The sequence below is a fragment of the Amblyomma americanum genome, chromosome 7 (genome assembly GCF_052857255.1).
Source record: "Amblyomma americanum isolate KBUSLIRL-KWMA chromosome 7, ASM5285725v1, whole genome shotgun sequence".
NCBI classification, from domain to species: domain Eukaryota; kingdom Metazoa; phylum Arthropoda; class Arachnida; order Ixodida; family Ixodidae; genus Amblyomma; species Amblyomma americanum.
In genome coordinates this window covers 121842890-121865956 of record NC_135503.1, presented here as the reverse complement: position 1 = coordinate 121865956, position 23067 = coordinate 121842890, and positions in this window count along the sequence as shown.

Sequence of the window (23067 nt, the reverse complement as noted above, 5' to 3'; positions counted from 1 at the left end):
CCCTTGAGCGAGCGGCGATTTGCGATAACTACATCGTCGAACCGGTTACATTTAGCGATCACTGTAGTATCATATTCACCATTGGAAGGAACCTGGCACCTCAAGCGAAATTATGCTGAGACTTGTGGAAGCTCAATGCAAAATTATTAAAGGACGACACGTTTCTTTTAGAAACAGAGAACGTGTTAGAAAAAGTTTGGTTGAGTTATGAGAAAAGATCGGCAGAAAAGTGGGAGGAACTTAAAGTTGATGTCAAAATGAGCGCTATCGAAAAGTCCGTAGAAATTAAACATGCTGAAAAAGCTGTACAAAGAACCTAAAACAGATGTTGCAAAAATTCATTTTATAGGAAAATAGAGCTCCGGGACTATACACCGACCTTATCAGCGAAGTGAAAGGGACTATGCAATAAATTAATTGAGGTTACATAAAGCAGACGAGAGATTGGTATTCGATCACTCGTCACCCCAGTGCAAAAATCATTGAGCTAGCATCAGTAACAACCAAGACAGAGACGATTAAAAATTACGCTCCTCCCTCTCCTCTCAACTCGTTCACGCGGGGCACGAAAAAAAAATAAAAGAAAACAGGTCTGGGACTGGGCCCCGCCTATGAACACGTCATCCGCTGACGTTCGGTTTGAAACTTCCGGTTGCCGCACCCAGCGACCCGGCAGCAGCATCGGCAGCGTCTCCGCGGTCTTTCTTCGCCTTTCTGGATTGCGGCGCGCGTCGGTTTCTTTTGCTTTTCGTCTGTTGTTGCGTACGAAAAAGACACTGCGGGTGGCTCCGGAACTCCCGACAGAAAGAGGCGGCAGAGGTAAACTGCAACCATATGCGCGAAGGCAGTGACCTGGCTCGCTCTTGCCCGAGGGGCTCGCGTGGCGGCACGAGCAGACGAGTTTCACGGCTACCGGAAGTGTGCCCGTGACGTCGTGGTGGCCGTGGCTCTAGGGAATGACAGCGTGTGGTGTCCTGCCAACGTCACTGAGCTAGTGACGCCTATTTTAGTTGCAAAATCCGTCACTACGAGAACACCATTCGGCCCGCGACTTTTGCAAAACACGGTATTTAATAATTCCTAATAAATTGCCGGCCCAGTTCCGAAGACTCATACTTAGTGTAAATGCCAGGAAGCTGCAATCCGGACACGAACTGGTCGCTTGCTGGCAGATGATATGCCCAGTTGGCGGAATTTGACGACTGAAAAAAGATACGCTAGAAGGAAAGATATCGTAGAAACTGAAAGCAAAGGTACTCTGACGGAAAATCCGAAGGTGGTAAGGGATCGAGGCTTTCAGTAAGTATTAGCGTGATTTGTTCGCTTCCAAATCGGCGGATGTACAGGCTTTTCAGGTTGAATTTTTAAATCTGTTACCCCAAATGACCAGTGAAGACACTGACTTCCTGTCTGCCGACTTATCAAGAGCGGAATTGGAATATGCTATCGATGAGCTTCACTTGGGGAAGCCGCCATGTCCTGATGGGATAACAGCGGGATTTTATAAGGCGTTCAAGCGCGAAACGGCTCCCATTTTACAACGCGTTTACGAAGAGTCATTTAGAATGGGTTTTTTACCGCCGTCATTTTCTCGTGCGCATACAGTACTTATACCGGAAACTGAAACTCCTGCTAAGCTTAAGCGAGTTACTGGTTATCGGCCGATATCGCTTAGCAATGTTGATTAAAAGTTTTTATGAAAGTATTAGCCAAACGTTTACAGTCAGTTATGGACATCTTGGTTGGCCCCCACCAGACGTGTGGAATTCAAGGGCGGACCACCTTCACGAATGTTCATGCCACTTGAAGTATATCGGAATGCTGTGACGCTGACTTTAGGCGAGCCGCAATGTTGCAGATTGATTTAAAGAACGCCTTTGATCGTGTATGACATGACATTCTTTTTAAAATTCCCCGACATACCTGTGTCGGGTAAGTAAATTTAAAAGGGGCTGAAATGGCTTATAGTAATTGTACCACGAATCTGGTTGTTAACCGAGAGCTCACAGACAGAAATGCCGTGAGAGCATCCGTGCGGCAAGGCTGCCCATTGTCATCGCTACTTTTGGCTCTGTACCTAGAGCCACTTTTCCGGATTGTAATTAAAACAACTCTATTCGGGGTTTTGAACTATAAGCATGTGGAATTAAATCTTGGCTTATGCCGATGATGTGGCAATTTTTTGTAGCGATCACAGCAGCATACACCATACGATGTCGATTGTTCGCAGGTTTTTTGATGTAACCATTAGTGTTGTTAACCTGGACAAATGTGCGGGCCTTTGGCATGGGAACTGAACATCAGCGCCTTTGTTTCATGCAAGTGTAAAATGGTCACATGTCCCTTTCAAGTACCTATGTGTTCCTGTTGACAAGTATCGAAATAACGATGACTTTTGGAAGGAGAAAATTCAAGAACTGTCCACGCGTACACAGAAATGGTCGGGAAAGGAGCTGTCCATATTCGCGCGCGCAAACATATTAGTGTAAAAACTCTGATATTTGCTGCAGGCCCTTTCGTGCTCTCGACTTAACATTCAAAAGTTTCAACGTCTCTTCGCCGTTTTTGTTTGGCAGTCGATCCTCATGGGTGAGGACTAAACGTGATAATTTATTTCTGCATTTGAGAAAAGGGGGTTCTTTCTTTGCCACACTTGTACCTGAGGCAGGTGGTTCAAGATTTATGTTTCTCCGAGACCAACGCGACCCTTTCCTGTGGACCTTTATTCAAGTGAGGCTTTCTTCGGATTTGCCAAACTATGTTATTTCCACTGTAGACGGGATCCGATACAGTGCAAGTAGATTTTTGAAAGTAGTGGTCTTTGCTTTCCGGTTTCTAAGTGGTCGGTTCAGTTTGGAATACCTTTCAAATGTCACGCGTAAGAAATTGCTAAAAGATTTGCTTGACTGTGTCTTTCCCGAGCCAATATATCGATCTCTGTATAGTGGAGGCCAAGGAGGAAATGTTTTAAGAAGAGTAAGGAAAATGGTGGTGCTCACGGGTGTGAAGACGTTTTTCAATTTTCACACTGGTACGTTGCCGGTTAAAACATGGATGGAGGAGAAGGGATTCTTTTTAGCTAGGGGTGCTGACTGCTTGTTATGTCACAAACCAGAGTCAATAGAACACGTCTTTATTGATTTCTGGGAGGCGCTGCTCTCTTGAGACGTGCTCTAGCGTACAAAAAGAAAGACCTACCCTTGACGCCGTATGAGATACGATTCCTGGACGTTGAGCCGGATCTTTATAAATACGATGTAATTTTCCTTCTTGGCCTGCACAGCATTTGGTGAAGCAGGATGCCTGTACGACACTGCGATGAAGATGCGCGGTCTGTCCGAGATTACTTCAAAGAAAACATATTTAAGCTGCGTGAAGTGTACAAAGAGCTATGTTTGGAGGTGAAGTTATCGAGTTGATGGGAGAGTTGTGTTCTTTGAAACAATTTTGATTTTCTCACGTGAGTGAAACGCATGTCCACCCTTGATGTTTTAGAATGTAGCGCAGAACATGTTTGTGATTTGTTGTAAACTGTCGAAACAGGCAATAAAGACACAAGAAAGCTGGCGTGGCGGAGTGGTTAGCGCGCTGGTCTCGCACTCTGAGGCTCTGGCTCGATTCCCCAACTCCACCAATTTCCTACTCCGTTTTATTTATTAATGCTTCTGGAATTTTTCGCTCACGTCCAAAGACGCCGACGCCGACAACACCGGCTTTTTTGTGACACGGCGTCCTTAAAGGGCCACAGAAAGGGGTGTTTGAGCTTGGCTTTAAAATGCTTGCACTATGTATAGTACAGGTCACCGAGCGCCAATGCCAGGTACGAGACCTGAGAAGCGAGCGGGAAATTCACGATGCATTTTTAAAAATTCCCGCTTTCGCGTGAAAACCTGGCAGACGACGCCACGTCTTGCAGATGACGTCAGCAGCCGGGGGCAATCACTGGTTCAGAGCGCCAAATTCTTTCAGACGTCACGCGCTACCGCGGCCGCGGCCACTCCGCGCGCGTCGCAGCCGGTGGAGGTAGGAGAGGGGCCGAGTGAGTGGTGGTGGTTGTTGCCATGAAGGGGGGGAGGGGGATACTGGTCCCGACTTATGTTGGCCCTTAGGGCATCACTCTTGGGGACCAGGGGGGGGGGCGGTAGGGGATGTAGGGGGAGAGGGGGAGGGCCGCCGCAGTTTCCGTGGACGTCCCAAGCCGTTCTGGAGTCGCACCGCCGCAGCAACGTCAGCGTCCAACAGGGAGGGGAGCCTCGGTGCACTGGGAAAGTCTGCAAGCACCGGGCAGGGGGAATGAGCAACGGTCCACTCAGATCCATCGCCTCGTGCTGGACGGGGCGAAGGTCTAGAGGAGGATGCTCAGGCCGGTCTCCTCGAGGAAGGAGAGGAGGACCCGATGCGCCAGGAGCTAGCTGAGAGCCGGGAAGAGGAGGTCGTGCTCCGTGGTAGACGGGAGACCGAGTGCCCGGTATCCCGACTCGAGTCGTCGCCTGGGGTAATCATGGGTCGGGCACGCCAACAGGAGGTGGCCGAGCATCCCCGTGTCCCCGCAGGAGGGGCAGGCAGGAGAGTGGGCCCTGCCACACGCGTACAACCTGGAGGGCGTCCACGTGCAACCCATGCGGAGGCGCAGGAGGAGGGCTCGGTCCCGCCTGGGCAGCTGGTCTGAGAGCCGGCGGAAGGGCTTGTAGGCTGTAATACTCCGGTCGGGGTGAAGTGCCCGTACCATCTGCATGACGAGGGGGCGGGCAAAGTCATGTTGAGTCACTGCAAAGGATACCGGGGACCCATCGGTGTGGGCAAACTTGGCCAGAGCGTCGGCCAGGTCGTTGCCTTCAATGCCGGAGTGGCCCGGCACCCAATGCAGGGAGATCTGGTGGCTAGCAGGGGCCGGCGGAGGAGCGGCGCCGTTTTGGCGTGCGAGAGGACAGGGAAAGGCCCGAAGATGCGGAAGTTCAAATTTTGTCTGCATATAACTCAGCTACCTCAAAACGCATTAAAATCATTCGTGCTGGGGGATAATTATGAACCGTCGTCTTTTAACATCCCACACATATCGCGCCTTTATTGGAACCCCCTTTCTGGGTCCCTTTAACGCTGTCGCGTTAAAACACTGTCCATTCTTAGAGGCGCTGGGGAGAGTTTTTCCATGCACTGCTCATAGCACGCACGCTCGTTAGCATACGCAGGGCACTCAAGCAGGATACGTTCCACAGATATGATCGAGACACAATTGTCACAAAGTGGACTTTTTGTGTGTCTGAAACGGTATCGCAAAGCATTTGTAAACGCAGCATTCAGGCGAAGTCGGTGATAAAGTGTTTCCAAGTGGCGAGCAATTTTGGTGGGAGTCGATCGCAGATGTGGGTCGACTGAGTAAAGGAGCTAGGGTGGCAGCGTAGGCGCACTGCCAATGCAGTGTGCGGAACGCAGTCAACGTTACAGACACCAACCCGCGTCTAATTGCGCGATACACCACAGCTTTCGCTTTCTAACCAGGTTTAGCAGTAGTTGGACTGCAGCTAATTTTTTTACGGGTGGGAATATAACTTATTTCTCTGTTTCTAATTGCCCGATAAAGCACAGCTTTCGCTCTCTAACCAGGTTTAGCGGTAGTTCAATCACAGCTAATTTTTTTTGACGGGTGGGAATAAGTTATTTTTGTCTCTGTATCTCTCGGGGACCCGAAAAATTGCGAACAAAATGCCCGCCGCGGTGGCTCAGTGGTTAAGGCGCTCGGCTACTGAACCGCAGTTCCTGGGATCGAACCCGTCCGCGGCGGCTGCGTTTTTATGGAGGCAAAACGCTAAGGCGCCCGAGTGCTGTGTGATGTCAGTGCACGTTAAAGATCCTCAGGTGGTGGAAATTATTCAGGAGCCCTCCACTACGGTACCTCTTTCTTCGTTTCTTCTTTCTCTCTCTCTTTTGTTCCTTCCCTTACGGCGAGCTTCAGGCGTCCGTCGTTGTGTGAGATAGACACTGCGCCATTTCCTTTACCTAAACAGCAATTTTACAATTTTGCAAAGAATGAAAAATGCGGCTTTTTCATTGAAAAAATAGGAGGACGCTTAAGCTTCGCTTATAAGAGTGGACCGCGACAGCGTGTTGCAGCACTGCCAGAGAGTACCAGGAACGGCATCGCCCGTTCGGCGTGACGCCTCGCCCGTTAGGCACATCGCTCTGGTACGTACGGTGAAACGGACGCGCGGAGTGGCAAACCACGTAGAAGCGCTGCCAGGCGCCTTGCCGAAACGCGCGGGACTCAAGTTGCAGTCGTAGCTCGTCAGCACATCGTTGTCGACAAACCCGATGCCACGAACGCCAGCATAGCTTCCGCGCCGAACGAACGGGCAGCAAGCCGCAAGCTTCGTGGTGACCGCGGTTTGGATGTGCGCTGCGTTGTTCGCCGCTCACCGCGTGATTCCTGCGTGCCCGCTCGGCCCCACTGCGCCCGAACGAGTCAAGCGGGAGGCGCTGCATCTGTTGGGGCAGTGGAGTACATTGCGAGGAGGAGGAGGACAACGCGCTCGTGTTGTAGTTTCCTTTCTTCGTCCCTGTATTGTACGCGCTGTTTTTCAGCATGAGGAGGAGGAGGAGGGATTTTTCGCTCACTGCCAACGCCGCCGACGACACTAGCTTTTCTGCGACACGGGGCTCTTAACGCTCTCGCGTTAATACACAGCAGACTTCCTACTTTCAGGACTAGCCGTCCAACTTCCGGTGGCGTCACTCGCGCTCGCCTGGAACGGCTGGTCTGCGGTATCTAGCAACCCGCCTCTGGCTCAGTGGTTAGGACGCTCGGCAACTGATCCGGAGTTCCCGGGCTCGAACCCGACCGCGGCGGATGCGTTTTTATGCAGGAGAAACGCTAAGGCGCCCGTGTGCTGTGCAATGTCAGTGCACGTTAAAGATCCCCAGGTGGTCGAAATTATTCCGGAGCCCTCCACTACGGTACCTCTTCTTCCTTTCTTCTTTCACTCCCTCCTTTATCCCTTCCCTTACGGCGCGGTTCAGGTGTCCAACGATATATGAGACAGATACTGCGCCATTTCCTTTCCCCCCAAAAACCAATTATTATTATTATTATTATTATTATTATTATTATTATTATTATTATTATTATTATTATTATATGTCTAAAGAAACAACTATACTACAGACTGGTACATTCGCGTTTCCACTATTGTCTTCTTGTCTGGGGCACAGTACCTAAAACAAGCATAGAAAACATATTTATTACAAAAGAAATTTTTGCGGTGATGCGTTGCTATGGCAGCGGCTCAGCAAGGACGTTCGAGGTCAAACGCGCGGTGACGGTGAAATCGCTTCTATGAAAGTAGCAAAAGCTTTTGCTTTTAGACTTCTTAATACTCAGAAAGCGAGTTTTGGGGTCCGAACACCCCTCTTTATGGCGGTTTCCTTAGTCCGGAACACCGCACGACGAGGCCCCATCTCGCGCCCGCTCTACTAGAGCCTTTTGGGACTCCAGTGCAGAGCAATTGAGGAGGGCAGGCTCCCATGCCTCTCGGGCAGGGGTAAGGGAAGGGAGGAGGTGAGGGTTTTTACTACACGCCCACACCATATAAATGATATCGCCGATCGCCCGTGTGCTGTGCGATGTCAGTGCACGTTAAAGATCCCCAGGTGGTCGAAATTATTTCGGAGCCCTCCACTACGGCACTTATTCTTCCTTCCTTCTTTCACTCCCTTCTTTATCCCTTCCCTTACGGCGCGGTTCAGGTGTCCAAAGATATATGAGACAGATACTGCGCCATTTCCTTTTTCTTCTTTCACTCCCCTGTATCCCTTCCCTTGAGCGCGGTTCAGGTGTCTGCCGATATCTGAGACAGATACTGCACCATTTCCCTTTTCTTCTTTCACTCCCCTGTATCCCTTCCCTTGAGCGCGATTCAGGTGTCTGCCGATATCCGAGACAGATACTGCGCCATTTCCTTTTTCTTCTTTCACTCCCTCCTGTATCCCTTCCCTTGAGTGCGGTTCAGGTGCCTGCCGATATCTGAGACAGATACTGCGCCATTTCCTTTTTCTTCTTTCACTCCCCTGTATCCCTTCCCTTGAGCGCGGTTCAGGTGTCTGCCGATATCTGAGACAGATACTGCGCCATTTCCTTTTTCTTCTTTCACTCCCCTGTATCCCTTCCCTTGAGCGCGGTTCAGGTGTCTGCCGATATCCGAGACAGATACCGCGCCATTTCCTTTTTCTTCTTTCACTCCCCTGTATCCCTTCCCTTGAGCGCGGTTCAGGTGTCTGCCGAAGGAAGGAAGGAAGGAAGGCCTCAGACGTTGCTGGCACATACCCACTACGGGGGAGTGGCCAAGACACAGGCGGTTAATTACTGGATTTAGGAAATTTTTGACGGGAAAAGCAGTGGAAATAGTATGTAGTCTGATAGATTGGAAGAGGGAAGGAAAGGGGTCCAGTTAACTTGGAGATCGAAGACGGGACAATTGCTTAATGTGCATAATAGTACACAATGCCTGTAATGTTGCAATGCCTTACTGACAGAGATCAGGAAAAAGAAATTAGAATGGGAGTCGCTGCGTTTCTTGAAGAAAATTTTGCACAGCAGAGCGCACACTCCTGTCGCTTCGTCCAAGCAAAGAAGCGCCAATGGAAAGAACAACCGCGGAAGACACAGGCAAGCCCAGATGATGAAATGGAATTTGCAAAAGACGCTTCCTCATATCTGAGACAGATACTGCGCCATTTCCTTTTTCTTCTTTCACTCCCTCCTGTATCCCTTCCCTTGAGTGCGGTTCAGGTGTCTGCCGATATCTGAGACAGATACTGCGCCATTTCCTTCCCCAAAACTTATTATTATCATATTATTATTATTATTATTATTATTTTCGAGCATATTATTATTATTATTTTCGAGCAACATAGTGGCGGTAAGTAAGTAGATGCCACCTAGTGTCATTTTGAGAGCGCTGACTAGAGAAATCAACTGCCTTTTCAGTTGAGTGAGATGGAGAAGTTTCAAGATGCTTCCTATTCAAGTGAACTATACAGTTTAAACTTTGTATAGGCGATACTTTGTTACGTGCTAATTTCGTATAGATTTCAGTCTAAAGTTCCCTGATTCTAGCAGGCAACTTCTTTAGAAGGTGACATCTTTTTGATCATACATTGCCATTCCGAAACTCCCCTCTGAAACGCGCCATGTTTTGCGGCCACTTCACGGAGGTTATTAGATGGTGGCGCTGCCTAGAGATTGGAAGACGAGGTATCCGCAGTATGCTGCAACGCATACCGTTACGTTTATTTCCTAACTATGCTCGCGTTTTGAGCGCGGAAGCAATGTAGAGGCATGGTTTACGCAAAAAGCGTACAGGCGCTAAAAGACGAAGACAAGCACACTCCAGACAGGACAGGCGCCTGTCCTGTCTTGAGTGGGCTTGTCTTCGTCTTTTAGTGCCTGTACGCTTTTTGCGTAAACCATGTCAAGCTCAACCAACTAGCTCAAATGAAAGTCTTGCTGCAATGTAGAGGCATGCGCCGAGGCTATAGTGAACTAGAATACGTTCACTATAGCCGAGTTATAATAAACTGCACAACTCCAACCAAAAATTTTAATTTTAACCCAACGTTTCGAAGCCGACTCGGCTCCTTCATCAGGGGTGACTGAGGGCAGTAGCTAAGCGTCTTTAAGTGTGGAGGGGAGGTGGAGGGGGGTCAAAGGAACGACAGCTATGTCGCGAAAGGCGCGGGGGAGGGGGGTTTAGGCTGTTAGTCACGCTGACGCACTGCAGGGAGGTGGTGACCGGACTTTTTTTCGTTGAGTTGAAGAGCGAAGTCCCTGGGCATATACTGGGGGCAGGTTTCCTTTTGTGCGGTTGATATTGTTCGGGGTGGTTTGGATATGCCAGGATTCCAGAAGGACCTTTTGTGGTAATTTGTTTCGGTTCCGAGGATGCAGGTTTTTCGAAGTTGATTCTATGGTCGGAGTCCTCGCAATGTTCGGCTACTGGATTGCGTTCTCTTGCGAATTTGCGGACGTCGTTTTTATGTTGCCGAATTCATTCTTTGAAATTTTTGGTTTCGCCGATGTAGCTTGCGTCGCAGTCGGCGCATGGAATTTTGTAGACAATGCCTTGGGCTCTTTCTCTCGGCGGCCGGTCTTTGGAACAGGTAGGCAAAGCGCAACAGTGTTTGCGGGCTTGTGCGAAACCTGGAGACCCGATTTTTTTCAGGATTCGGGCGATGGTCTCGCTGACAGCTCCGACATAATGTAAAGTGACGTATTTTGGTGATAGCGTTGGTCTGTGTGCGTTGATTCCGTGACGAATGTTTTGTTTTTGACGTCGAATGGTTTTTTGAATAAAGTCTTGGGTAGCCGTTCATGATGAGTTCTTTGAATATGGTGCGTTGTTCTTTTCTTCTGTCAAGTTCTGTGCTGCAGCGTGTCTCAACTCTTCTGAACAGCGTCTTCACCACTGATGCTTTATGTACTGTCGGGTGGTTCGAAGAGAAGTGGAGATACCGGCCTGAGTGCGTTGGTTTGCGGTATACGGAGAATTGAAGGGTATTGTCGTTTCGGGACACGAGGACGTCCAAGAAAGGCAGAGAGTTTCCTTGTTCCACCTCTAGCGTGAACTGAATGTCAGGTTCTACGGAGTTTAAATGACGAAGGAAATTTTGAGTCTCAGATCGTTTGATGACGGCGAAGCAGTCGTCGACATACCCGAGGAAAATGGGTTTCGGGTGGAATGAGTTGAGGGCTCGTTGTTCGATGTGTTCCATGCGTTGTTCGATGTGTTCCTGCCACACGGCAAATTTAATGTCATTTCCATCGAATGACATTCGTTCAAAACGACATTAGTTTGCTGCCACACAAGAAAATATAATGACATTCGATGAAAACGACATTAGGTATCGAATGAGTTTGGAGAACTCATTCGCCAGCAAACTCCGAGCTAATTTGTTCCCTCGACACCAGACTTGGTGAGAATATGCACCGAACATAAATTTCAAACGTGACACAAGCATTATAATATTTCAACGCCCGTATAATTCTGTGGTCGTTCATTTATTTATATAATAATACCGAATAGCACCAGAAAAAATAAAACTGTCACTCTCGCTACCAGCCAACCGGAATGGACGAGCAGGCATGTTTATTGGCTTTTTTTGTGTAGCGTGGCCCAAAGCCAGCCGTAGCCCGCCCATGAGCCAGCGGCAGGCGCGTGCGTTGTGTTGCCGGAGTCCGGGGTGCTGGCTGTGTCAACTGCTGCGGTAGTTGTGCGCTCGGAGTTGTTTGTTACTTATTCTTGCTGGATCCGCGATGGCCGAGGGCGGAGCAAAAAACCGAGCTCAGTGGACAGAGTCGGAGACTTACGCTCTAATCAAAGTGTGGCAGGATCACCTTTGTGACTTGCGCCGGACAAAGAGGAACGCGAAAGTTTATGCTGCTATTCGCGAAGCCCTCCACGCAGAGGGCATTGAAAAGCCGCTTAAGGCAATCAAGGCAAAAATCGAGAACCTGGGAACAAGTACAGGTAAGCACTGCCTTTTTTTTCGTTATGTAGTACGTGATCTGAACCAGCAGCGCGCAGCAGCACGGGCATAGAACGCGGAGACGACACCCGCGCAACGGCAGTGCGCGTCCTGTTCCGTCTTCATGTCACTGCCCATTGCTGATAATTTCTGGTGAAAAGTTGACTAACCAGACAGCCTTAAGGTGCTAGTTGTTTACCGCCGAATTTTTTTTTGCATTTAGTAGTCCTCGCTGCGTAAAGTGACAGCACCCAACTTGAAAAAACAACAGAATCAAGCGTTTACTTGCACGACCGTGTGCCGATTTGTTTCATCAAAGTGGCTTTTATCATGGTGCCACGGTCCTTCTCTCCTTAAACATTGTACTCTCGTAGCAATTCTGAAAACTTCATGAACAATAACCATCTTTTCCAGGGAGCTGAGGAAGAAAACAACGGGGCAAGGAGCAGTAGCATGGAAATTTTATTGGGAATTACACCAATTCCTAGGCACACTTCCTGCTAATGACTCAAGCCTGGCGGAAGAGACAGTCTGTCGCCAGGAAGCCACAGCTGAGCAGGTAAGAAAAAGAGCTGCATGTACAGAGTCTCTGAACTGCCGCCACACCTTCATGGTTTTCAGTCAGTACTACACCTTCATGGTTTTCAGTCAGTACTGTTGTGACACAAAATGTTTTATTTTTGTTCGCCAAGAAAGGCATGTACCATGGAGTGTACCGTTCTTTTTTTTTTATTCGAGAAGTGTGCCATGAGGCATAAGTTGAAAAAGGAAAGGGGGGGAAGGAATGTACCGTTCTGAAGCCGCACCTTTCTTTACCAACACTCATATGATGATGACACAAGGTGAATATATGTTTATCACAGTATGCAACATAGCTTGTATATTATTGTCTGTCATGGCTTGTGATTGTGATTAAACACTGACTATAGCCCTTGCCATAGAGATTCTAAAGCCACACCTATATGATGTGTCAATCTATTGTGCTTCAAGCTCTTGATTACTTTGTCTTTGCATACCAACATTTGATATGTATTACTGGTTCAGCTTTTCCACAGCATGGTGCACGGGCAAGACGAAAGCCCCGTATATTCAGGTCCTACAGACCCAGCGGCCCATCGCCCCTGCAGCTTTCCACCCCTGGTAGCCCTGACCAAATTTCAGAAGGAACTGTTTCTACGGGACCACAAACACCAGCGGAGAAGCAGTTGATGGTTAAGCAGCGGTCCCCGTGCATTCGCCCAAAAAGGCCACAAAGGGACATCTTACTGAGCCAGCGCATTGAAGAGCAGCGGAAGCTGCGTATTGCATTCGAAAATTCGAAGCAAAAAGAATTTGAGCTCGGGGAAAGAACACTGAAGATGCAAGAAGAAGCTGCCGAGCGGGAAAAGAAGGCTGCTGACAGGGAAGAGCGCATGATTTCATTATTAGAAAAGTGCTTCCATAAATAAAATTAGCAATTACTGGCACTTTGGTTGTTTATGTTGCATGGTGCTTTCAGTGATGGTAAGAAGTCACATGACGAGAGCAGCTTAACATTCAACACATGCCAAAATATTGCATGTAGCAGCTGAACACACAGGCTCCATTTTTGTAGCTTGCCGGAATTTCATTGCACATGTGATGGCTAGGTTTGCATTTGGAGTTTGTACAGACGTGCTCATGGATTTGCACACCAAGATTTATACAAAAACTCTTAACATAAAATACTACAAGGCACCTTATGAGAAAAAATGGAATAAAAGATCAAAATGGGCTAATAAATCATAAACAATAGGGACAGAAGGCAACTAGTGAATACTTTGTATCAGTTTAAGTATGAACATGGCTACAGACTGTGCCACAACAGTGATCAACGCGTCATTGAAACGAGGATTAAACTGCTGAACCATGCACACATCTTGTAACAGTAAGCACATATACACCATTTGTAACAAAGAAAAAGCAGCTGCGGTGTTGAATGTACTATAAAAAATTAAGACCTGCCACTAGAAGCTGCAGTTGTACATATTTTGAAGCACAGCTGCAAGTTCGGAGCTTGGACCATTGGTTCACAGCGTGTGCAATCTTTTCCTGCTGCAAGCTAAACACTCCTCAGATTCCTGCTCTGCGGGATGCTCTGCAGAGGCTTTCTTTTTTAGAGAATGAAGTGGCAAGGGCTGCCCTGACTTCATTTCCATGGCTGCTGGGTTCAGTTGTGTTATGCACAGGTTGTGCATACAAGGAATGAAACTCGTGCACTTCCTGCACCCACTGCTGTTCTATGGGGTCATTTAGAGCCTCGCAGATGTTGTGCAGAACACATGCTGCTTTGATGGCTCGCTTTGCGGTTGGAAGCTTGCACTCCATTCGCTTCATGACGAATCTGAAGCGAGCCTTCAGTCGTCCAAAGGCATTCTCTACTATTCTTCTTGTCTTTGACAAACTGTAATTGAATTGTGCTTCTTTCGAGCCTGAAAGAGCATTCGCAAACGGCTTGAGAAGATTTGAAGTTAAAGAGAAAGCTTGGTCGCAAAGCACCACCGGTGGCACAGCTACTCCCTCGATGACGGACACAGGTGGCTGGAAGTAGTCACTCTTGATGTGTTTGCAGAGCTGTGACCGCCCGTACACAAAAGCATCGTGGCATCTTCCAGGGCTCCCCACATTCAGGTACCGGAAGCTGTACTTGTGGTCAACAATGGCCAAAAGAATGATGCTGTGCCTGCATGAAACAGAACAAATTGGACATTATTAGCACTTAACAATCACGAGAGGAACTTCGCAATTTTTCTCTGCACAAAAATACATGGCAATATTTCTGTCATCAACCAAGGCACCGTTAGCATTGTTCTAAGCTCGCAGACCTTGAATTGAAGGCACAGAAGTCAGTACATAAAAAAAGCGGCAGAGAATAGCCTGGTTGCTTGATTAATGGCTTCAGATTAAACACACAAAAGATAAAAACACACCACCCTTTATAATTGTAGTAATCAGCTGCATGCTCTTGTGGTGGTGAGATGGGAATGTGACATCCATCCATGGCGCCGAGAGCCTGGGGGAAGCCGCTGAACGCATAGAATTCACGGATGTGATTGGGCATTTCTTGCCGGCTGACCATGTTAAGCCACTCCCCTCCCAACACATCAATGACTGCGGCAAAAAACTCCTTGGTGAGGAGATTCACTGTTGACCGTCCCACACCAAATAGATGGGCGATGGTCTGGTCCTCAGCGCTGGAACGCAGCCGGTAGAGTCCTATCGCTACGCGTTTTTCAACCGGAATGGCTTCCCGCATATTTGTAGTAGCGCGTTCCAGGACACAGCTCAGCGCGTCAACAATATAGCGGAACGTGTCAAAAGTGACGCGAAGCGACTGTCGAAAATGCAGTTCACCCAAGTGCGGCAAAGTTTCTTCAAACCATCTTTCGCTCCTCTGGAATGTCCATCGCTCTCGAGGCACCGCTGGCAAACTTTCAGCAATAGCTGCACTTATCGCGAAGGCATTGGCGATAAGTCGATCCTCAAGGTCAGCGCTCACTGCTTCTTGATGGCGTATGGCTACCCTCAGCTGCGCTAATCTGCCTTTGTACAGGGCCAGCCTGCTGCGTCTTTGTGCTCGCAAGCATAGACTCGCAGCGATCGCATTCCGCTGCCGCGAATCCATTGCACAAAGCGACGCAGTGACATCCGCCATTTGTCTGCCGCCGCTGGCGGAACTTTGGCTTGGCTTGGACTCCTGGTGGATAGCAGTGATCATAAAAATAATAATTGGTTTTTTGATGAAAGGAAATGGCGCAGTATCTGTCTCATATATCTTTGGACACCTGAACCGCGCCGTAAGGGAAGGGATAAAGGAGGGAGTGAAAGAAGAAAGGAAGAATAGGTGCCGTAGTGGAGGGCTCCGGAATAATTTCGACCACCTGGGGATCTTTAACGTGCACTGACATCGCACAGCACACGGGCGCCTTAGCGTTTTTCCTCCATAAAAACGCAGCCGCCGCGGTCGGGTTCGAAAGCAGTGATCAACGCGTTATTGAAACGAGAATTAAAATTTTGAAATCGGTTTCCATTCGCAAAACAATACTTTTCGAAACATATTGAAGCATAGATCTAAATGTTTTTATGCTGCACTTTTTCTCCATCGTAATCGCCATCATTTGCAAATGGCATTACTTTTGGCGGTGTCGCAGCACGCAGAATAAATGGCATTAAGTCGAACAAATGTCATTCGATGGGAATGACATTAGATTTGCCGTGTGGCCGTGACGACAAGAGATGGATGCTCCCATTGGTGTTCCTTTCACTTGTCGGTAAAATTCCCCGTTTGACGGGGAATTTTATCGAGTCGCCAGGTTGCGCACAAGCCCACAAACACTGTGGCGCTTTGCATACCTGTTCACTATAGTGAACTAGAATACTAGAGTATTCTAGTACACTATACTGTTCACAAAGACCGGCCGCCGAGAGAAAGAGCCAAAGGCATTCTCTACACAATTCCATGCGCCGACTGCCCGCAGGCACAAGCTACATCGGCGAAACCAAAAATTTCAAAGAAAGAATTCGGCAACATAAAAACGACGTCCGCAAATTCGCAAGAGAACTGAATCCAGTAGCCGAACATTCCGATGACTGCGACCATAGAATCAACTTCGAAGAAATCTGCATCCTCGGAACCGAAACAAATTACCACAAAACGCTCCTTCTGGAATCCTGGCATATCCAAACCACCCCGAACAATATCAACCGCACAAAAGGAAACCTGCCTCCAGTATATGCCCAGGGACTTCCCTCTTCAACTCAACGAAAAAAAGTCGCGTCACCACCTCCCTGCAGTGCGCCAGCGTGACTAACAGCCTAAACCCCTCCCCCTCCTCTGCGCCTTTCGCGTCACAGCTGTCGTTCCTTTGACCTCCCCCTCTTCCCCTCCATACTTAAAGACGCTTAGCTATTGCCCTCAGTCACCCCTTATGAAGGAGTCGAGTCGGCTTCGAAACGTTGGGTTAAAGTTAAAATTTTTGGTTGGAGTTGTGCAGTTTATTATAAGTCTTAAAACCCAACCAGACAGGCAAATCTGTCAAAATGTTTAGTTTTCAATCTATCCGTGCAGACTTCGGGCTAGAAGCTATGCAGCTTGCCAAGAAATACATCAAGACCATGCAAGGCATCTCGGTGTTGCAGACACACCTGGAATTCGCCAAGAAATGCAAGGAAACCAAGGTTGTGCCCCAGAGCCTACGACTACGATGCCTGGTCCCCACACCGGAAGGACGAATCATCATCAACAAGGCAGAACGCGGGCCCTTTGAATATGCCGTTCGGCATTTGCGCCTGATTCAACTGAAGCGCTTACATTTTCGGCTAATTGAGCGGAAAAATATCAAAACAACTGATTTAAAGAGGCGAGCCCGCGCTCCTTGCAACGCTCGCCTCGGCGGCCTAGTCGTGACGCTTTCCGCTGCCGAAAACAGATGGCGCCACTGCCGGTTCTCAGCGAAAAAGCGTCGCCTGCGGGTTTTGGCTCGCCGATCTCTCGTAGACGCTTACGTTTTCGCATCATGTGCGCCTGAACTAAGTAAGTATCATTGTCAAACTTGCTACGATACAAAAGTTACCATAATACGCAAGCTCTGTGTGCAGTTTCACCGCAAATGAGCCAGCGGTTGAGGCGGGGGAATTTTTAATGAGTCAGCGATAAAAACGCACAATACTGTATTTTCACAAGTCGCTTGCCATGCCTGATACTTGCCTTGTTTCAGTTGTCATTTCATTAACGCACGTGCTTGTGATTTGGAGAAATCCGGTCAGTCAGGCCTTCTGTGTTACTCCCAAAGTCACTTTGCGCGTGTGCATCACGCAGGAACCTAGTGAACTGTGTTTCTTGCGGAAAGAATAGAGAAGAGGAGCATGGGTTAATCTGAAATTTGTCTACGTTATTCAAGGTGTTACCTAGTGTCGCTAAATAAAGACTCTAGTGTTACCGTTCGGCGAAAGCTCGTCGGAAAAATCACCAGAAACAACGCAGGCTGGGCCTTCCAAGATGTGCTTCACCTGATCCAAACATCTCTCGCAATGCTCCGCAACAAGATTGTAACAGACGCGCGCTTCATAAAGTTCTAAGAACATTAAATGTGAGGAATGTACCCCCTGCGGGCCAACGACTCCCCAGGCAGGTTACCGCGACGTCTCCGGCTTCCATCCATTGAGCGCCATGCAGTCCTCCTTTCCCACGAGTCACCTCGTTACAGTTGGGAGCTCAGATAATTCCGGACTTCCTCCTATCCTTATTCTATGTCATCAATTATATTCCTTTTTTTGTTTGCCCGAAGTAGTTATTGATTTCTTGCCATCGGCAGGTACACAATACAACCATGCACCATGCAGTGTAAATACTTATTTTGCATCATTTCTGGCCACTTCAAGCAATATGGCTGTTTCGTACATGTTCCTCTCGTTGTAAATCGTTAAAAAGTTACTGATTATGCAGCAGACAAAAGGTCCTAACGGCATGATAGAACGGCGTGCAGAGCACGCTTTCAGATTTCGAAATCGAAACTCATGATCCTCTTTCTGTATTATGTGGAATCAGCTCAGACTTCTTAAGCATTTGCTGCACGCTGAGACATTCAGAAACATGTTTTTTTGTCATTAACAAAGTAAAATTTGTTGCTCAAAGCCCGAAAAAAGGATGAAACAGCACATGAGCGAGCGACGCACACCACAGTCTCCCAGCAATGGAAACCTAAATTGCTGATCATCTTTTAGCGCCGCCTAGCGGCCAGTCTGCGCATTGTCGTGGAGATCTCGGGGCCCATTGAAATCGAGAAGACGTTTCAGGCATGTTCTTCAGGAGGCATTGCTCTAGCGTGGCTGCCGCGATCTGCTACGGCGGCGGCGCGCGCCTTTGCTCCGGCCGTCCCATTCGGCGCCTCGCCCAGCAGAAGAGTGTAATACTGCTAGTTCCCTAAAACGCCGCGAGGTGGCGGTCTTAGCCCAGGCATCGAGAGGCGCTCGCCCGGCCGGCACTGCCTGCACTTTCAGCCGCTGCACCAGCTTTGTTGGTGTGCTTCGACGCTGAATGTTTTTTTCTGACTCTTTCCTGAAGCGACCAAGAAGTTGAGGTACGTTGTTAAACAGTTGCGAATTGCTTCTGCATGCAGCTTTTGTGGTAATATAAGAGTTGATGGGTGCAACGCAGGCTTTCACCGTGCAGCATGTCGTCTAAATTGCATGCCATCGCGCTGAGTTTTTTCTTATGAGTGTGTGCACGTGTTACAAAAGTTGCCGCGCTATATGACTGCGAAGCTCTCGCTGGCTCGAACAACATAATGAATCAAGATAAGCGCTCGCGTATTACTTATACGCCACTACACTAGTCAGTAGTTCTGAGCTCAGCTATTTTGCTCTCGAAGCAAGAATTACTCCCAAGCTTTGCTTTGGTATGATGCATATGTGAACGTGGTTTCCCGTAGCTAATATGATCCTGCTATTGCATTATTTGTTGTGTGATGAGAACTGCACAGTTATCTGCCATTATAGCTTTGCACTGCAATGCTGTTTCATTATTTTTCAGACAAATGTACTGCTGTGTGCCTTTATGCCGCTCCAGCCGGAAAAAGAAAGGGGGACTAAGTTTTTATGAATTCCCTGCGAATGAGGAACGTTGTCAAGCATGGCTGAAGGCCATATCAAGAAAAGATTTTGTGCCAAATGACAAGTCCGCAAGCAGTGTCGTCTGCAGCCTTCACTTTTTAGAATCGGATTATTCTTCGGGGTCCGCAAAGGTGCGGCGCCTGAAACGGGACGCTGTTCCCAGCGTGTTCGCCGGTTACCCGAGCTACATGCAGCCACAACAGCCAAGAAAAAGACGCAAGTTGGAGCGACTGCCGCAGGATACTCCTCCAGATCTGAAAAGGACAGCTAATTTATCGACCGGCCATGATGAAGCTGCTAATACAGCCTGTGCTCGCGAAAAAAACAGAGGCGATTCGTCGGCTTCTGCCTGCTCGTTTCCTCTAGTTTATCAAGATAGCCTGACTCACACACCTTTGGAAGGAGATGAAGAAGCAAATCCTAAAGGTGCACAATATGAGGAAAGAAGTGCACAAGATGCAGTCGGTGAACTGCCGCAGTCTAGAGGGACAGCTGATTGCGCAACGCAAACCACCGATGACCTCCTTCCGCGCAAGCAGTCAGATTCACGGAATATCAACCGAATGAGAGTGCAGTTATTTAGGAAAGCAGATGCTATGAGGAGACTGCAACAAGAAAACAGGCGCCTAAAAAAAAGGCTCAATGGTTTTGAAAACCACACTATGCACACGGCTCTGAGAAAGTGCTTGGACAAGGTGGGCACATCTCAGTTTTGCTTAGAAGACTGCCTAATAGAACAGATCGGCAACGCGTCAAGGCAACGGCCCGTGTGGTCACCAGACTTTGTCCGTGAATGTGTAGTATTGTACTACTTGTCCCCGAAGGGATACCGCTACATACGTAACAGAGGCCTATTGAAACTGCCTTCAAAAAATACGCTCCTTCGCTATGTTGGCAAATCCAACAGTGAAAGTGGAATCACGCCAGTGATGAAAGAACGCCTAAAGGAAGAGGTGGGGCAACTGAATGAGCAAGCGCGATTTTGCTCAATTATTGTAGATGAAATGGCTATAAGTTCTAAATACATTTACGATCGCAAGATGGACTGCTTTTTTGGTCAGCAGACTGTGAAAGATGTTGGGACAGAAGGGAATGTAAACAACATCGTGCTTGCGAACAAAGTGCTGTGTTTTGTTGCAACAGGCCTATCCACGTCGTACAAAATTCCTTGTGGCTTTTTCTTCACTAACCGATTGAGTGGAAAGCTCTTGTATCACCTGACACAAGAAGTGATTGCTGAAGTTGAGAAGTGTGGGCTCTACGTCACCCGAATTGTAACCGATAACCACAAGATTAACGTTACAATGATGCGCCACCTGGGCAACGGCTCGCTCAAGCCAGTGGTCAGTCATCCATGCGATCCAGAAAGACGCCTTTTCTTGTCCTTTGACCAGTGTCATATTATAAAAAACGTGCGAAGCCTTTTGCTGGAGGGGGACATGACGGATGGAAGCCAGCCAATTACTGGGCAATTTGTGAAGCAGCTCTATGTTCTTCAAAAACAAGAAATCGTAAAACCAGTTCGATTTCTGACACAGAAGCATATAGAGCCTACGAATTTCGAGAAAATGCCTGTGGGAAGAGCCGTGCAACTATTTTCTGATGAAGTCATCTCGGCGCTTTCCTTTTTGAAAGACTATCCCGGTTACCACCCTCAGGCGGAACAGTTCAGAAATGCAGACGCAACAGTATTCTTCATGAAGATGATACAGAAGTGGTTTTCTATCCACAATGTGGCAAACCGAACAGCCCATGTGCATAAGAGGAAGCCTGACCAAATGCACTTCTTTTGCGCTACTGACGAACGCCTACAGTGGCTGGAGGAGGAGTTTCCCAACTACCTCGAAACTATCTGCAACGCCTGTAAAAGTAGCGGGAAAAAGTTTCTTAGTGCTGAAACTTATGAAGCTCTTTTGCTAACAAGCAAATCCACTGTATTATGCATTAAGTACCTCCTCGAGAACGGCTTCTTTTATGTTTTAACAAGGAACCTCTCAAGCGACCCCGTTGAGCTCCTCTTCAGTTCTTTGCGCCAAATGTCTGGCGGTAACGACTGTCTGGATGCTAGAGCCGTGACTTTTGGCCTGGAGAGGATCTTGCGGACTAGCAGCCTTTGCCCATCACAAGCTTCAAACATTGAAAACGGACAGACTGTTTTGAGGTAGGCATATGTTCTTCAAGCTCTTGAACAAGTTCTCATAGTTGTGAACAGTCACTCTCTCTTGTTGAAAAATAGAGAGCTTATCCCTCTTTAGTCCCTTGTACGACTACGATTTCACAATGCAAGTGTTGTAGCCTGCGCGCTGTCTGGAAGTTTTTACAGTTCAGACAACATGAGCATGCAAAACCTGCTGTGCTCATGGGCAATGTTACAAGCTTTTTTGTGTTTATTTGGCTCCTGCTTACTAGGTGTGGTAACTATTTTACACATATTGCAGTATACATGGTGCCCCCCTGATTGCGGCGTCCTCTGAACAAGATGCTGCAGCTGAAGCAACAGTGCAGGCAACCACACATGTTTCGATCGAAACAGTGCAAGTTGCCTCAACCAGGTATAGGTTGCATGAAATGATTTCCAAGAGCTTATGCTTCATTAGCTCCTAGTTTGCCAGTAGTCATCTGTCTAGCACATATATCTGTCTCATAAGAATTGTATACATATGTTTCAGGTGCACGGGAACTGAAGATTTTGTAAAGGAAATCGATGAGCTCTTCACATCCTTGAAAGCGATGCCTCGTAAGTGCCCACTCGTTCACCTACTCCACCCATGAAGTGCAACCAAAAAGCGACCACTTTGCTTTATGTTAAGGCTATAATAACTGAGTGGCAACAATGCCTATGATTTGAAAATTCGGGATACTAATATGGGCATTTTCTATTTCAGTGCAGCGGCCGCCATCAAGCATCACAAATGCCAGCATCGCTTACCTAGCAGGGTTCGTGGCGAGGGCTGTTGAAGAACGCAGAACGTGCAGCTTCTGCCCTGCCCTCCACCAGTCGGATGGGAGTCCGTTGCTGATGGGGCTCATTAGCCTACAGTCAAGGGGGGGGGAGGTTAACCTACCCAAGATCAGAGCTCGTGAGCGTTCTTGTGGCCATTAAGAAGGCTGTTGATATTGCCTTGCCGCATATAAAAAAAAGCAACGTGCGGCAGCAGCTGGCTGAGCTATTACTTCCGAGAATTCAGCAATGCCCTCTTTTTGTTTGCGAAGCGAGGGAGGACCACGCCGCAAGCACAGTATCTGTGGTGTTCGATAAGTTCGTGAGGCCACTCTTATCTAACGTAGGCGCTACTGTCACAGACAGGGCAGCCTACCGCAAAAAGCTCGCCAGCAAGCCGCTCCACAGGAAAGTGCTCCGTGTTTAGAGTTAACACTATGTGAGAAACATTATAGATCTCCTTTAATCTTTGTAAATAAAGTATTGTATATCCTATGTATCTCCAAATAATTTATTTGTCCTCATTTTTGCTTACAGCGCGCGGAAAAAAGAAGTCTAAATTTGCCTTGGTTCAATCCGTATGCGCCGAAAAATCATGCATTCCAGGCTGTTGTGCACGGCCCTGCCCAACATTCGGCAGGGAAAATGTATCGGGTGATATCTACAAGCGCCGAAAGCAAACGTTTATTGGATGCATTAAAGTTTAGATCAAATATCATTGCTGCACAGGAAAACCGACAGAACTCTCATTTCTCTCTATAATTTAAGGCTCTAAACTAATTTTTACCGGAATAGCAAAATTAAAATAGACCGCTGTGCTCAGATGTAAAGTACTTCATGTTTTGTGCCATATACAAATGCAAAAATAAAAAATACGTGCGTGTTGCACAACGAACACTCTAATGGCGATCTGCTTCCGAATTTAGGAAGATATTACACCAGCAAGCTACCACGTCCTTTGCCGGCGCTGCTGTGCGGCA